The sequence below is a fragment of the Anser anser genome (genome assembly GCF_964211835.1).
Source record: "Anser anser genome assembly, chromosome: 10".
NCBI classification, from domain to species: domain Eukaryota; kingdom Metazoa; phylum Chordata; class Aves; order Anseriformes; family Anatidae; genus Anser; species Anser anser.
In genome coordinates this window covers 25,664,071-25,681,792 of record NC_139730.1, presented here as the reverse complement: position 1 = coordinate 25,681,792, position 17,722 = coordinate 25,664,071, and the positions used below count along the sequence as shown (strand labels likewise).

The 17,722-nt window shown below is 40.8% G+C and overlaps 1 pseudogene across 1 annotated transcript; it reads right to left on the bottom strand.

Annotated features, from left to right (window-relative positions):
• Window positions 1-371: 371 nt before the first annotated feature.
• LOC310904800 (ubiquitin carboxyl-terminal hydrolase 42-like) lies at window positions 372-10,758 on the bottom strand (annotated as a pseudogene). Its single transcript has 15 exons — window positions 10,530-10,758; window positions 9,622-9,822; window positions 8,424-8,534; window positions 8,161-8,263; window positions 7,930-7,997; window positions 7,703-7,773; window positions 7,086-7,168; window positions 5,742-5,853; window positions 5,241-5,381; window positions 4,947-5,047; window positions 4,345-4,486; window positions 2,956-3,665; window positions 2,497-2,585; window positions 1,068-2,168; window positions 372-568 (listed from the first exon to the last, which is right to left on the bottom strand). The product of its transcript is annotated as a ubiquitin carboxyl-terminal hydrolase 42-like (transcript).
• Between the last annotated feature and the right edge of the window lie 6,964 nt (window positions 10,759-17,722).

Genomic DNA, 17,722 nt, shown 5'->3' with positions numbered 1-17,722 from the left:
AAAAACAAAAAGGAGAAAAAAAGCAGGATTTTTACATAGTACATATTTTTACATATTACATAGTTTACATATCCCTCCACATGCTGTTCTGAATAATAGCCAAAATATTCATAGCCACTGTATTTGTTCTCCCCACACAGCTGAAAAAACAACATTTGAAACATATTTTTCAAAACATATTTTGATATCCAGCAGACTGTTCAGTCATCAAGCATTTAAAGACTGTTTTAGATAATCTCTAGATTAATCTAAAAGGAATCCCATAAACATGCTGCAGCCGCTTACCTTTAATATACTCGCTGGATGCGATGTTTCTTCCTTTCACCTGCACTGGAAGGCTTCCCTTCCTTGTGAGGTTGTTTACTGCCCTCACTTCTGCATTGCTCTCATAAAGAGCCATCTGGAGGATGGGATTCTTCCTTCTTCTCCCGGGTTTTCTTCTGGAAACGAGGATCTAAGTGTTCCAAGAAGCCTTTCACTTTCCTGATGTTTCTCCTTTTTCTTCTTTTTGTTACGCTTGCGATTGGCATTGTCAAAGTGGAGCGCAGAGAAATACAAATCATAAAGTCTGAAAGAAACATGCAAGTTAAAAAGAGAAAAAAAGATGTGGCACTTGTTGCATACAGGAAACTTTATTTATTTTACCACAGGCGATGATTTGCCGCATGTCAGCTATTTTGTGGTACTTTGTGCACATGTAACTTCCTTTAGATGCAGCAAACTTAAGCCCTCAGATTGAAGGACCATAGGTCCTGGTTGGTACACAGATCATTAACAATGGTTAGCTCTGGAATATGTGCAAGTAAAAAAAAAAAATATTTTAACCTAATCCAGAATGGTGTGCAGATGTGATTCGAACTACGTGGTCCAAAGCTAGTGCTCTGACACAATTCAGCAATACCTTTCCTGTCTTCACTGATCAACCTAATGATCCCCAGTCATGATCCCCAGCCAGATTATGCTATCTAAATAACTCAGAAACTATGAAAAAAAAAAAACAAAACATGAGAAGCACCCAGAAAAGAATTAGGAAAAAAAATGCTGATTAGGCTGGAATCCCTGCTTACTTGGAATCCTTCTCTCCCTGTTTATCTTCAGACTTCTTTTTCTTCTAGAACTTCTTATATTTTTTCATGTTTTCACCACCTAAAACCTCCTTTTCTACCTTTCTGCGTTGCCTTTCTATTTCACTTTCACTACCTTCTGCACGAGTATATTGTCTTTTTCTGTTTCCTTCTTTTGCCTTTTTCTGGCGACAGTTCTCCAAATGAGCTGACACAGGTGGAAGTGCATGTCTCTCACGCGAATGTTTTCCAGAATGTTGCTGAGCTACTGAGCAACGATGTGAGTCTGCTCTGGGTGTGCTAAAGTGATGTACATCTTCCTCTCTCAAGAGGGAACCGTGAGGCCATCTGCTTTTGTAATGATAACGCTTATGTGACCTGCTGGAGTAAGTCTGAGTCAATTTGTCAAAGTCTTTATCACCGTGAGAGAACTTTCTCTCTCTACTGTCTCCTGCTGCATGAGGTGAATAGTAATCCTTGTAATAGCTACATTTTTCCCATTTCCGTGGTTCATCTTGATAGTATCTTTCTCTGCTCCAACTTCTTTCCCCTTTGGAATGGTAATATCTAGCGCTATCTTGTTCTGATCTTCCTCTGCTTCGAGATCTGTACTTTGAATATTTTACTGGTCTTCTGCCATTATCAGGGCTGTTCCTTTCACTATGGGAAGATCTGTACCTGCTTCCCTCCCAATACTCCTGCTTGTGATGCTTTTGCTTAACAACTTCCACACTCCGAGAGCACCTTCTCTTGCTGGAATGACCATCTTTTTGACTCTCCTTCTCTTCAGTAGGAGAATGTTCCCTCTTTCTCTGGTAACGCTCTTTGTCAGATTTTTTAGTCTCGTCCTTTGTATCTTGGCATCTATCTGTAATAGCTAAGGAGGAAAGGTTTTTAGAACTACATTCACTGTCAGACTTTAGAGGGGAAGTTTGCCGCAATTTCTCACCAGTCTCAGAAGACTCTTTGATGTAGAAAACATTTTCTTCTGAAATCAGTTCATGTTCTTTTGATCTTCTTGGTTTCTCCTTGTCTCCACGGTCATCACATTGGTACTGTTCAAGGTATTCATCATTCTCAGTAGATTTCGGAGGTCCCGGGACACTGCACAAAATAAAAACACGTTTCCGTCTCCCTCCACCTGCTGCTCTGAGAAAAAAGGGGTGGGGGCGACGGGGGAACAGCCAATGTTTCTCCAGATAATGGAGAAAAATGGAAAAACATTCTATGAAGAAACACAAGTTCTCCGCGAGGCACCAGCCTGCATCAGAGTGCTATGCACAGTGTCGATCATTAGTTCTGTTCGCAACACTGGCCATACAGTACGGAATTCTACTGATTTAAATCCTTCCATTAAATAGTATTAGTAGACAGATAAAACCGCAATGAACTTCCATAAAATCTTGTCTTAATCAGACTGTGCTCATTTTACCTTCTTTCCTCTGACAAGCTGTTCAGCTGGCTGGCCGTGAGGGATTCCATGATGACTTCTCGAGGGACTGGAGGCATAGCTCCAGGCATCTGCAACTAAAACGCACAAGTCAGCAGACAGAAAAAATACCATTTGTGCTGAGGACTAGTCTTCTCAGAATTTCTACATTAAATGCTAAGCAAGATCGCTTTGTGTTGTATGCATTATCTACACTTCAAAGATAACGCCAACTCACCTCCCAAAATCTACTTTATGAAACTTAAGAATTTTTATCTCAGCTCAGCTTAAGCTGACAAGTTCTAATGTCAGCTCAGCTCTGCAAATTCTAATGGCATAATATCACAAAGGGTTACGATCAAATTTGTGCTGTGTTTTCTCAGCATTTCGCCTGAATTAGGAACATGATAAACACTCCCGAATACATCGTGGGTGAGAAATTCTCGATGGAGCAAACTACTATGTTTCAAGCAATCCGTTTGTTTTAGAAAAGAACATCTCACAAGGTTTAACAGGTTCAACTTGGCAAGTGGAATCATCAAGTTTCAGTCCGTTTTCTTTAGATTCATGAACTAAACTAATAGCACCATTCAGTGAATCAGTGTTTGGCAGCTCATGCTGGGATCTTCCTTCATCAGCATTCTGACAGGAAGAATGGGAATTCTGCGATGTACGGACTACCTTTCCAACCAAAATTCCACATTGCATTGCAATTCCTTTTAAATAAGCCCTTTGACTCCTCCTCAGATTTTCCTGAAGATTCTGCACCGTAAGGGACTGTGTTATCAGAGCTGAGTTTAGGATTTCCATTCACCTTTGGCTCCACAAAAATTTCAGCAGAAACTCTTTTTTTTTTTTTTTTGTATTTGTATTTGCTTCATTTGCTTTACCGAATTTGTGATTGTGGATGAAGGAACAGCCTTGTAGAGATCTTCATCCTCCACAGCACTGCTAAGACAGTCAGGCTGTGACACAGTCTGACGAGCAGGCAATTTATTGTGAATACTGATGGTGATCTTCTGGTTTTTTGACGTATCAGTAATTGAAGGCCTGGTAATCGCCTGTTCTTGAACACAGGCCATTGGTGGTGCTGAAGATGGCCTTTTTAGGGTGACACCAGTGGTATTTGCATCCTCTTTTATGGATCCATTTCCATTTAAACGACTTGAATTCTGTATTTAAAAAGAAGAAATTGCAAGACGGGTTAATGCAAACACTCCATTTAACATTTTTAAACATGTCATTCTCCTACTAAGTATTTCTACAAATGGTCTTAACACCTAAAAAGCAAAAAACACTGCCCTTAAAAGATAAATGCAAGTCCCATAAGTGTATTTAATTCCTGCTTTTGGTTTACTGCATATTGATATCAAATTAACATCATTTTTGAAAACCATCCAAACAACTTAACATTGCCTAAAGCTATTCCCAAATATATTTAGTTTCCCCTTTAAACATACCCCAAAAAGCCTGGAATAATTGTTCTGGTGCTCAGGAATAAGACAATTTGGTTTCCCTGTCTTAGCTAAAGTGACGTCGATAGGAAAAACAAGTCCTCTTTTAAATGATTCGAGGATTAGTACACTCTACTTAAATTGTCAAAGAGCGTAGCTCTCTGTGCTTTACAAAGCTGTCTAGGAGGTATAAACAATGGAGTCGCATGGCTGCGCAATTCAGCAGTAACCACTGTTTGAATGACTCTGGCTGTAGCATGAGGGCTGTGAAGACAGCTGCAGCGTGGGAAGGAAAACAAAACAAAGATGCCAAAAACCAAACAAAAAACCCCACACCAAACCCCAAACCCACTGTCCGTTTGGTGCCATTATCTGCCCTCCCGCTTCCCTAAATTACCTTAATCATATGAGGAGGAAGTCGTGGTCCCAGAAATCCAGCCTGCTTACTGTTAGCCCCCCGCTGACCAGGGGGGAATGAACAGGGATAAGACGGTGCTGCTAAGTAAAAAGCACGTTCTCCGAGCGTCAAATCATAGCGCCTTCAGAAAAGAGCAGTGATCTCAGTTTAGTTTTTCTTTCGGCCTACTCTTGGATTAAATCCCATCCTATAATTTTATAGGAACAGTTCATACGATATGGAAGCCTTCTCTACAGAAGACTTAGCCAAGACTACAAACTGAAAAGTAGGTAACAGTCTTCCTACTATGACTATCACTTTCAGAGCAATAATTCATTCTTACACCACAGATGGCCTTCATTTCTCTCCTTCTCTAAATTAGCCAGCTACAGATAACACATATACAGCAATTTACACAAGTGCTGCAGTTTAAGGCCAAGCAACAAAAGATAATAAATGACAGAGAATTTCAGGTTAGACAGAACTGAATTAGAGAAATAATCATCTTTTCCTGGGAGAGAAAGAAAAACACTTGCAAAAAGAAAAGTATCAATAACAGGAGAGTAAATCTCTTCTGAACACATTTGAATACTTGTTATTACCTGATATAAAAAAGTAAGTAAGCTTGCTGACCAAGAACTCTTTTAATGTCAGTACGGACTACTTTTGCATCATTCATCTGATACCAAAGTCCATTACCAGCCTGCAAATAAAGACAACGATATCTTTAGATGAATTGCATGTTTTCCAAATGAAATCACAGATAGCAATAAAATACACACGTGTCAAATAAACATATAATGAAATCTTTTTCCCTAGAAACAGTACTACTAGTAACACTTGAACTGGTTTGCCAGCACAACCTTTACCCTGTTAGAAATGATGTCGACTTCTACCTTTATGTAGCATACATAGTGTCCTGAGCGACAGTTGATACCATGATGCACCAGCACCGCATATAAGGCATAGAGGAGTGGTTCTCCACTTGATTGAGACATGTAGGCTCGGAGGTCCAAATACTCAGGATATTTTACTTCCTAAAGAGAGACCAAGAAGATAGAAAAATTATATCAGAGTACTTCGCGGACTAGCCAGAGAAAAACACTTCCAAAAAACAGAGACTGGAATTATATGAATATATCTCTTGATTCACTAAAAATAAGTCTTCCCATAAGCGACGTTTAATACTAGAAGTTGCAGACAACTGTTTTCTGATGAATTAGCCTTCTCAGAGGAAAGTATATGCTTCTTGTCAAGCAGGAACTTTACTGATATTAAGAGAAAGAATAAGCCGTAGTCGTTAGTCTACAATTATTGTCTGAAAATATTAACAACTTTCAGCTTTGGGGGATGTCCCATTACATGATGACAAAGTTGCATTACAGCGGGAAATATACCTTGTTGATCTTTCCACCTGTGAAATCTGCAAATCTTTTCAGTGATATTGTGAGAACGTTGGAAGAACGGTGTATGGTAAATCTCTTGGATGCAGGAACCATCTTTTTACACCTTAAAAACAAGCAGAGACAAGTGTTTGAAAGCATCATCTTTTTTGCCCCCAAAACAAACTCGTTTTAATGTCTCACGCATGCTTATGCTATTTGAATGATATTTACTTGCATCATATGTTTGGTTTTTTCTTTTCATAAACCCATGCACTGCATGTCACGTTTGTTAATACAGAGAAGAAGGTAAGTTTTACCAACAACTCAGAGCATAGCGGGAACAGGAATCTCTCACGAAAGCGTATTACCAGGGAGTTATAAAATATAAACAAAAAATAGTAAAAATGAGTTATATATAAGACTAATAACAGTTATCAGCAATGGAAAAAGTACTGTACATGTGCAAGGCCTTTCCTTTTAAGCTCACAAAAAGACGGAAAATTCTGGCTTTAAGTGTGACTGAACCGATCACACCTCAAAGAGCACATTAAGGAAGGACCATGCAATTCAGATGTGAGGTGCTATTACAGTTCTTTCTCTTCCTCAGACATCACTTATGAGAATCCTGAATACGCTGCATGTTGCTTTCTAGGATCCGCAGGCCAAGACGAACCTGGGATTAAATTGCTTTAATAACCTATTGGACGCTCTTGATTCGACACCCTAATTTCCTTAGTATCCAACAACAAGAAGTGGATACTGCATTTTTCATTTAGAGGGGTCAGGCATGAATTCTACAGAACTGAGCCGGGCACTCTGTGCTTTTCTGAGGGGATGTTTGACTAACAGCTTGTTTTGCCAAACCATCTTATGCAAATGTTCAATTGTTTCTCACATACGTAGAAACATCTTACATATTGATCAGCACAGAGAGCGCCTGAACTCAACAGGCTTTCCCTGTGCACGGGTTAGGCTTAAGGGAGCTCATTTCGGACATTAGTCCACATCGACAGGTTTCACAGTTCAAGAGCTGTGCAAGACGCTGTTTAGTGAGCCAGCACAGGCTGCTAACATTCATTACCACAGAGCCAGCTCACATGCCCTGACACTCAATCTAACTTTGTTTCACAGTGAACGCTAGGACCTGTAGGAACCTGCTGCTGCCTTCCACTCCAAATCATTCTCCATAGCTCCTTGCTTCAGCTCACCACTACTAGAAAATGAAGCAACAACAACAACAACAACAAAGCTGCGTCTCCTTATTTCTAAATGAAGTTAAAGGATAACTTACGCTCTAAGTCATGTAATATATAAAACTAATATCTAGTATTAAGACATAATTAGTAATAATCTTACTCGCTACATTTATAGCAATTCTCTCCATCCAGCTCTTCAGGTTTCACAAATAGTTCTAGAGCTCTGGTAACAGATGAAACCGCCTAGAGGAGCGAGAGAGAAGAGCGTAAAGTCACTGTAAATTCAAAATTCCAGAGACGCACTAGGAGTTTATAAGAGAACCTGACTAACACATACTTAAGCGATCTACTATGAGCACTGTCAAGAAGGAGGCAGAAAGAGCATGCTCAGCGTTTACCTCACCTGGAAGTCATTCTACTTTGAAACAAATCATTTTCCAGTAACGCAGACAGCATCTATAGTGTGCTTTGTCATCAATACTGGCAACAAATCCAACAGTCTAACAATTAGACGTATATTGAGGTAGAACAACAAAGAAGTGTGACAGTATTATACTTTGCGCAGCAATAAAATTCTTTCCCCTTAAACCCAATGCAGACGTGGAGACTATTTACAGGGGTTCCACAGAAGGACAAAGTCCAATCCACTTTCTAACCACCACCAAGCTCTTATATTTTAACATTGTACGTGGTTTGGTTTTTTAAGTTAAACAAGTTTAATTTAGAAAGTTATACATGTACTTAAACATCATGAATTATATTTACAAAACCTCCTACCTTTACATCCAAAGTGATATCAAGAAATGCCTCATACGTATCCGAAACTGCTTTGCAATTCAAGCACTTCACTGGAAGCAAAATATAAATGCTTAACAACACGTGAAGGAGACTAACTGTCCACATTCAAGTTGTCGATAGATACTACTTCAGACAAACTACAGACTGCTTTACTACCGACAAAAGACACAGATCAGTTCTAAGGACAGGAATATTTTTAAAAGTACCTCTTGATCTTAGAAATCCTCCAAATATTTGATGAATGATGGTGGTAGCTTGAGAAGATCTGTCCAATCTGGAAATAAATTATAATCAGACCTCAGAAGATTTAAGGCACACAGTTAACTCTTCAAAGAGTTTTATGAAAACCAAGGATGACCTAGACTTTCAGTTTTGATAGTAAATAAAGGCCTAAAAGGTGCTAGAGAACGTATAAAAGTGAATTTGTTTATGCTTACTTGGTGCTTCCATTCAAGCACGCTTCCTGCATAGCATCAACAGTATAGCGCAAGAACTCGTGTGCGTCTTCTTGACTGCCAAAACGGAAATGTTGTCCTATTCCTAAATAAGAAGATGATAGTATTCACCTCATTTAAAAATGAAGTAATTCTCCTGTTTCTAAAATCTCTCTTCTTTACAGTGTTAAAACCATTTATACACATCAAATAATTATTTGAAGATTACAAGATGCTGAAAAAGAAACACATCTGAAGCCACTTACGACTGAGATTATTGATAACACGCGTAGGCTCGATGGCATCAACAGTGCAACGCAGGGCCTGGTTAATGTGAGTCTCCATCGTGCACATCATGCAAAAATCTTGTTCACGACCTGAAGAGTGAAAGAAGAAAGCATCCCAGTCTAGCGAAACAGACATAACTACAAACAAACATATAAGTAACATTTAAACTATAGATACAATATCCACTCTCCTTGTCCCAACAGTCTCCTAACATTTCATTTCACACAACTTTATAGAATAAAAATATCCATTAAGCCTGTATTCAAGTGCATTTTGTGATGAGAAATCTAAAAGACTACTGCAAAGTCACGTTTGTAAAGGCTGACAGGAATGTGAACTCCACAGGTTGCAAAATGTATGAGGAAAGAATATTTGACCTTGATGATACAGCATTAAGAGAACGTGGGTTATTTTCAGCACAGTGCTGTCAGGTGAGCTTCATGATACAGAGCTACGAGTCCTTTGGGAAAAAGGAAAAATTACAGTAATGTATGTAATAGTACTTCTGCCCTCCTTTTTTCAACAGGATTCTCAACTGAAACGATTTCTATATACAGGAAGAAAACAGTTAAATTTCTAGGTATCGATACAAAGATACCAGCCTAAAAAGCATACAGGTTTAGTACAACATTTACTTTATAGTACAACATTTTATTTAGGACAAAATCAGTCTAGATTTTAATACAGTCCCACAAAAAAATCTAGTCGTGTTCATAACAGCTCATATTGCTTTCTAGGTTTTTTTTTTTTTTTTTTTTTTTTTAATTGGTTCAACAACGAACAGACCATTTATTGTAGTGCATTATGGAACCTCGGCTGTGCAGACTAAAGACCTATGATGCCAACATCCTAAATTTTATTGCCTTTCTAGCAGCAGGAAGCCCAAATAGCCCAAATGCCAAATGTTCATTAAATGCATTACTGTCCAATGCACTTCATTATTCCCATGAAGCAAGAAAAGATCCTTTTAAAAAAACAAACAAACAAACAAACAAAAAAAACACATGGTGCATTAAACGCACTCCATATGCTATTCCGAGCCCACTGCTAATACAATGCTCAAAGCCAGCGTCTACAGGTAAAATCAGGCAAGTAAGTTTGTCTCACAGAATCACTGCTGTTCTTTCACCTTCACAGCTATCCAACAGATTTAAAATACTGTTAGAAAGTACTCACATGACTGGCTGTGCTCAAGAGAAAGCATGTAATTGGCAAGTGGGGGGGTGTAGGTCAAACACTGTAGAGTAGCATTAAGAAAACACGTGTTGCCAAGATTGTACAGGCCAACTCCAACACTTTGTGTTTCTTGCCAATCCATACGTATCTTCTCAGGTGGAAAAAGAATCCTTTGTGGCGGAGCAATTCCATCATTAACAACTGCAAGAAAGTTATATTTAAAAAGAGATTTTGTTTGTTTGTTTCTAAGAAAGGTATTAAGTATATATAGGTATAGTGAATATATAAAGTATATATAGGCATAGTAAAAATACTATTCTGCGGGAGCACCTAGAGGAACTAGCTACAATCCAAAACAGAAAAACTTATTGCAGACACCTTTAATACCGCCATCTTCAAATTGGCTGGTCAACACAACGTTTTGGGAAAAAAAAGTTTAGTCAACCATTTTAATTTCTTCCTTATTATATGCTTTTTTCCTTATTATAACTTCAACCACAAACTTAGACTTGAAATTATATGGTAATAAATGCAAGGACAATGTAAAAACAAATAACTAGGAATGACGGTACCCCTACAAATATCAGATCTTTTCCTGAGCAATCTTAACATTCAAAAACCTGTGAATAATGGAACCTGTGAATAGCAACAATCAAACACTTTTCTTTGCAAAACAGAAAAGATATGGATGAATCAGTGCATTACAAAATGCTCCCCACATTTCTCTGTCGACTGTAAATATATCAAAATTAATTTCTGTAACGTCAGTCACTTCAGTTGCCTTAGGAGAATCGCTTTGGAAGTCTTTATTCACAGTAGTCCCGTTCTCTATCAGTGCAACAAGCAAGAACTACCACTTTCTACTTTTGTTTTGAAGAAAACGGAGGCAGGATAAAGCGCACACTTACTTAGATCTCTTTGGGCAAAAGGCTTAGATTTTTCAGAGGATCTACAATAAATAGCACCTCCACATCCTTGGGCCACAGAGACTTGGCTTGAATCTTCTGCAGGTGGTATCCGGCCCCAGTTTGCGGTGCGTGACATCAGTTTTTTAGTACTCGGTTTCTTGGATTTGCCAGACCGCCTTGAAGATGGCTTTTTAGACTTTGAAGATTTGGGCTTGTTAACTATGGTCATTGTTCTCATCTGCGACAGAGACAAATGTTCTGGCTGACGTAAGAATACCAAGAAGCATTCCAAGAAGAAAAGAGTAGTAGAAGTCCTGTCACTTAATCTCAAAGAAACGGCCTTGAAGAACTAACTTGCTGGTATGAATGATTTAAAAGGAATCCCCAAACTAAACACACAAAGGAAAAATTTCCATCAAAACTCTATCAGTATTACTTTTAGCTTCTGCAGAACTAGTGGCTGATGCCATTTCTTTCACTTTCGTAGGATTTTAATCCATTACAACTCTGGAGTCTTTTTAATATAAAAATGCAAATGACATTCTCTGAGGGGAATCAGTTATTTATTGCATTTTTGGAGCTTTGCAATTATCTATTAATTATTACCTATTATCTAATAGATAATGGTTGCGATTTATATATAATTGTTGCTCACGCTAGTAATGGAGCACTATTACTTTACTGCCTGCGCTTTTCTGCTTCGTGTGCACAAAGGTACCTGCATTTCGCTGCTACTTTACTTCTGTCTTTCCAGGGCTCACCCTCTACCTCACTGTCTACTGCACCAGTCATGATGGCTTGGTTGTGATTCTGTAATGAGCCTAGCTTTTGAATACACTTTTTCTGGGCGTCACTTTGTGATAGCAAGTTAATTTGTGAGGGCTTATCACCTATGACCTGCTTCTCAGTAGGTACACGTTTGGCCTCTGTTAAGCAGAGAGTCAATCACAGCTTAAGATTTTGTCCAAGATGCCATTCACGAAACTGAGTTTAACCTTGACAGAACTGAGTTTAACCTTTAAACCTGAAGCTCCGTTAAAGAATAAAGCAGCACCCAAGCCAGGAAATAGAAGTTAATCGTCACTTTACCCTGAAACGCACGTAAAGCCGGTGAGCTATTCTGTGCTGGCAGGATTGCTGCCGGGATGGCCGACGAGGCGGCGGGCACAGGGGGCCACAGGACCTGCTCCCCGGGGCCACAGGTCCTGTCACAGGGGGCTGCCGGGGGTCTCCAGGCGCCGGGAACAGCGGCAACAGCGGGGACAGAGGGGACAGCAGCGACAGCAGCCGCCACCTCAGCCGAGGCCGTCTCCACAACTGCCACAACGGCCTCGGAACGCCGCCCAACTCGGAGCTCCAGCGTGACGCCTTTTCAACCTGGCCGCGGTGCTCACGGCTAAAAGCAGAGCGTTTCCTCCGGCGTGTCTTTACTGTCGGTGCCGGACCGGCCCTCACCCCGAGCTCTCCCTGCCGGGAGGGCTTTGCGGTTGGGGTTTCCCTCCCGCCGCCGCCGCGGGCAGGCCCCGCGCGCAAGCTGTCCGCGCTGGGGAGCGGCATGTCGCCCGCGGCGAGAGCCCGAGGGCGCGACACGAAAAAGCCCCGACACGAAAAAGCCCCGACGTGCGGGCGAGGCGGCGGGGAGACGGCTCTGAGGGAGCGGCCGCTTCGCCCCGCCGTCCTCCTCCCCTCCCGGGCCGCCCCGCCGAGCCCCGTGCGCCTCAGGTGCTGCCCTGAGAGGGCGCTCGGGCACTGGGACAGCTGCCCAGGGCAGTGGTCGTGGCACCGAGCCTGACGGGGGTCCAGAAGTGTTTGAACAATGCTCTCAGACATAGGCTCTGCTTTTGGGGTGGTCCTGTGTGGAGCCAGGAGTTGGACTCGCTCATTATTGTGAGCCCTTTCCACCTTGGGATGTTCTCTGATTCTAGGTCAGCAATCCATTATCTGATGAGAGGTGTGGAGTCATTCGAAGGGAAGAGAGACCAAAACACTTCTGGTTTCCAGAAGCGGGTATTTGGTAACCAAACCGATGATTCCTTTTCTTCTAGAGCGAGTAGCAGCAGGGATCCGCTTTACAATATGCTGGCAACAAGGAAACGAAGAATTGCAAACAAGACGTAGGACTTGAGCAGCAGCTTGTATACATGCATCAGCTTATAAATGAGCACACAGCTGAGCGATAATGCAAAAATTGGACAAACTAAGAGAAGACGTTAACTGTAAATTTTATAGGTATACACTTTACTATGACGTAAGAACTGGGCAAGACCTTTCAGGGAAAAGAGCTGTTGGCATGTAATTTGAAGTAAGCTTCAAATCCCAGAGGATGATTTTGTTGGAACTTTATTCAGCTGAAAACGTGGAAGCCTTGTTTCTGCTTGTGTTAGTTACAGCTCCAGTTTACTTTGGTTGGGAGGGAAGGCATTCCAGGCTAATGTGCTGTACCTGTTCCTTCAGCTCGTTGTCCATAAACGGAGGAGCAAATGAAATTCTTTGAATCTCCATTAAATGCAGCACTACAAAGCGGAGTAGAGGGCGATTTGGCACTTAATTTTTCTGTAAGCAGAAAACCCAACAGAATCTCCACAACAGTTTTCAAATCTTGTCCTGCAGTAAATGACCAGCTGAGTGAAGCTTGCATTTAGAGTATGTGCTCCTACGTTAGAGGGAAATAGCTTTTCCTCTTCAGAAGTGCAACTGAGTGGTGAACTGGCAGCTACGTAGGGAACTAGTTGTACCAAAGGGTTTGTGTTGAAGGCACAGAAAAATATGCAGGTCCCAACAGTAAAGGATTGTCTGTAGGCATCACACTGAGTACAGATGTTGTCCGCGAGTTCGTGCCCAGTGCACCGCGCCAATAAGCACCCAGAGTCGGAATGCACACCAAGGTCTTTTAATTACATAATTAATTACAGAACTCTGCAGAGTCAGGTACTTGGCTATCTTTCGCAAAGCAAGCACACCTCTGACTCGAATCACCGTCATTCATACACAGGAAACTTGTGAAAACTCTCTCTTTGGCTCCTTTTGATTGGTTATTACAGCTCACCTAACTTTTCTCTACTGAGCTTGCGCATTACAGAGGAACACCGGGGGGGGGGGGGGGGGGGGGGTACAGGAGGAGGGGGACACACACCGAATCCCACATTAGCAAGGATTATCATTTTGACAGGTGTGATTTCTAATGTGTTAATGACCCTTAATGAGCAAAAGGTTACTACAGGCCAGTCTGGAGCTGGTTTTCTCCTTCTTGTTTTTTCCCTTTTATCCCTTCTCTTCCTTGCTTCTGCTAGCTCAAGGCTACCTGTCTCTCTCCTTCCTTATTTTCTCAGCTAAAAGACTACACAAGCTACAGGCCTCCCTATTTTCTTCAAGGTTTCCTTGCTTTTCTCCCAGCTTTGGGACTACACAGGTGTGCTTTGATATTTGCCAGTATAGCTAAAACTCATGCCAGTCTGCTCACGCACAATAAGCAGTAAGAGTTAAGGACTGGTTTCATCTGCTTTTTACATAGTAACATCCTCCTTATGTTTTAGATATGCTGTAGTTAAAGCTTAAAGTAGTTCAAGTAGTTAAGTTAAAGGAGTAAAGTTACTCCTTGTGGAGTAATTGCCTTAAGTGACTAGGCATTATAAGCACCCCTCCATCCCAAAAGCTACCCGCCTCCAAGGGGCAACCACCCCTCACTGAGCACATCCTCTGAATTTCTCGGAGCCTGTACCTTTAAACGCAAGCGAGGTAATTTCTACCAATCACAACCAAGATACGCATGACTGGAGTCACTCAAGCTCCACCTAAAAGATAGAAAATAATATAAATTGGCATAAGAGAAAGGGAATGTTGGGGAAGATACTGTCACGAAGAATACCTTCTGACATCAGTCGACAGGCTGAGCCTCTCACCCCTCCCCCCCCCCGCCCACTGGGATGCTGCGAGGTAAGATCTGAACGCTTGGTTATACCAGGCGTCTCCACGGAAACTTAGAAATCTCTAGCGTCTTTATGCTTTTTAACATCTTAATACCTAGGCCGTGTACCTGTGCATTTCATGCATGCTAGCTTGCTTTTGCAGACAGTGAATTTATCACTGGCAATCCAAAGGACCTGTGTATCTGTTGCCGTAATAAACTGCACTTAATTGCATTGTTCCTGGCCGTGACAGTTCTCCTTGAACGCGACTAGAGCGAGGGCGTGCTGCGTTGTTGGTGGATCCGTGGCCGTGATAGTTCAGTACCCTGAAGCCGACCGGACCCGTAACGGTCAATCGGCTACACCCCTTAATGCGACACTACTAAAGGAAGAAGATGACAGGGCTTGCATTAGGCACGAGTTGCATTAGGCTTTGCATGTGAAAACATCCCCAAATAATTTCACATGGATTTAACGTTTTTAAAGGGAAAAAAACAGGAAGGTGTAGTCTTTCTGTAAGCTACAGCCCTAGATAGTTAAGGCATCAGCATTCATTCCTTTGCTTGACAACAAACTATGAACATACAGAAGAGTTAAATATTTTCATTGCATTCTTAAAGGCGATTTTTCAGACTTGTGCTTCAGTTGTTGGAGTTGAAGAAATCGGTAGACGCCCTTACTTTTACGTTAAGACCAAAATCTTTATCTAAGATTGTGTTATCTAACACAACTAAACTCCCACCCCCACATGTCTTTTTGGAACTTCTGAAAGATCTTTCTGCAGTCCCACTCTGATGGTCTTTCAGTTGTTGAACCTGAGCTGTGCCTACCGCACCAACGAATGCTTTCATGACACAGTATTTTGTCAAAGCAGTTTTGCTTCTTGGAGCTACAGAAGCAGCTCTGGCTACATGATAGGGAACTGTGCTGCACTGGCAAAAACAGACTTACTTACAGACTTAACACCACTTGCTAACTTGATCTATTTCAAATCTCATTTTAACTTTAAAGAGCAATCAGTTTTGCGGTTCCTGTCTTACTAAGTTGCCTTGTTTTGCATGGAAGGTCAGCCTGTGAATGTTTTGCTTTATTGCATGCTTCAAAAAAAGGCTGAGAGGAAGAGACTGGAGGAACCTTTTCTATTCTATAGACTTTCCCCCACGAATGTGGAATTGCAGGCTACTTGGATGAATGTTCGAATGTAAGGGAGCAAGCCTCAGCCAAAGGAGGTAGAATCCTTGCTTAAGAGGAAGTAGCAGTGTGGGGACATCTTTGCTTAATGGGAGCCGTTTAAACTCTTCATAGAAACTCAATAAGCTCTACATCTTATGTTTGGAAAGCAGTATGGTTACGCAGCTGCTAACCTAATGACTTGAGTCTTCTGCTCTGCAACCACGTTTTGTTTTCAAGCAGTGCATACATCAGTTTAGGCTTTGGACAAGGAGATTTGTAATGCAAATAGTGATAAACCAGAATCAGTGCTACTGACGAGTGTAATGGTGAAATGCAGCAAATCAAGTGTTCCTGGAGAACTGTGAGATTACAAAACCAATAAGCCATGAAGCACTTTTTTTTTTTTTTTTTAATCAATTCTTATATGCTGAAATAACACCTTCAAGAAAATCTGTTTATCCAGCCAGGCGACGGTGTCTACCTGTAAGCACAAAGGAAACGCCTTGAGAGTTCGTTTGCTGTATTTGAAGTTCTTATACCCTGCAGAAATAATTATTTAGAGTAACATGTAACTGAGGAGATCGTAGCAGGAAGTATATTATTTCTAGCATTAAATTGCTGCCCCGTTGCCAGTGCAATCTAGGGAGAGAACTGTATATAATAGTTAAACTCCCCTGGACTGACTTAAATTTTAAAATATTCTGACAAAGTAAGCTCTAAATCACTTGACATTTTGAACAGTTTTAAACGGGTACAAAACCGAAGCTTTATAAACCAAGCAGCATTTATAATGCTTCATATACAAAAACAATGCCTATTTTTAAGATTTGTTACATATCTATGTAGATACGCTTGCTGGAAAAGCCAGGTCTGTTGTAGACCAAATGCTGCAGATTAAGACTTGTGGCTTACCAGTTCCATTTCTGTATTTTCTTGGAAAATGTTTCGAGTTAGAGTTTAAATATAAAATGTAAATACTGTACAGATATATATTGAAATAAGTATTTCTTGGTGTACACAGGTGATTTGCATGACAAATACTCTGTATCGATCATTGTTAAAAACGCAATGTTCTGTGTAAATCCGCTGCGTATTAATCTTTTCATTTATCATCAAGAGCTGTTACTTAAGCCTGGACATTCTCAAAAATAAAGTGTGAAACTATATACCATTGTGTAGCTCCTCCTTTATCAAGAGTACATGCAAGATAATTGCTCCTTTTTTTTTTCTTTCTAGAGGATGATTCAATTTTATAGCATGGATTATAACCGCTCTTGCAAGTGACCTTCTTTTAAGCACAACAGTTTAAATGATCAGGTTACAGAGAAAACCCTTTCACTGCAAAATAGATTCAATAAAGACTTGTGGCTTACCAGTTTCATTTCAAAACCCAAGGTGTTGGGTTTGATGGAAAAATGGTTGGTTTGGATGGTAAAAAGGTCGTCCGTTTTGATGGTAGGTTTAGTCTGAGTATTGAAGGCTTCCATCAGTAAGCTCTGCATCTGAAAGACAAAGGGAAGAAATGTCATTCCCTGTTGTGATACTCAACATGGAACTGTCTGGCTCAGTGGTTTTCTTTCTAAAGAGAGAAGTCACAAGCCTGCACACAGCTTGATCTGCTCTCTGACTACAGGGCTGAACTGACTGGAGAAGGCAGCTTCCAAAGCCCTCCCATTAAACTGACTGCATTTCAGTTCCATGCTAAAATTGGTCAACTGTACAGAATATTAGGACAAAGCTACCTGTTTTGATAGCAAACGGCAGACCTTAGGTAAGTTGCATTCATTTGAAGGTTTGACTGGACGGCATCCTTGTTTTACTAGTGATCTTGTGGTCAAGCTGACCAAATCCTAGCCACAGAACAGAAGCGTTCAGAAACTGGCTAGAGAGAGCACTTATTAGAGAGAGCAGGAATTTAACTGCTTTAACGCTGCTCTTTCTCTCACGTATCTGGAATTTCCTTAAATCACAAATTATCACTAGCTATCCTTGTTAATTTATTCAAAGTAACATGAGTCCAGGTGAAAAGGCACACTCTAACAAGTCCTCAGTTGTTCCTAGTCTGCTCCTAGCTTACTTGAGAGGTTCAATACAGTAAGAAATAAATAAATAAAC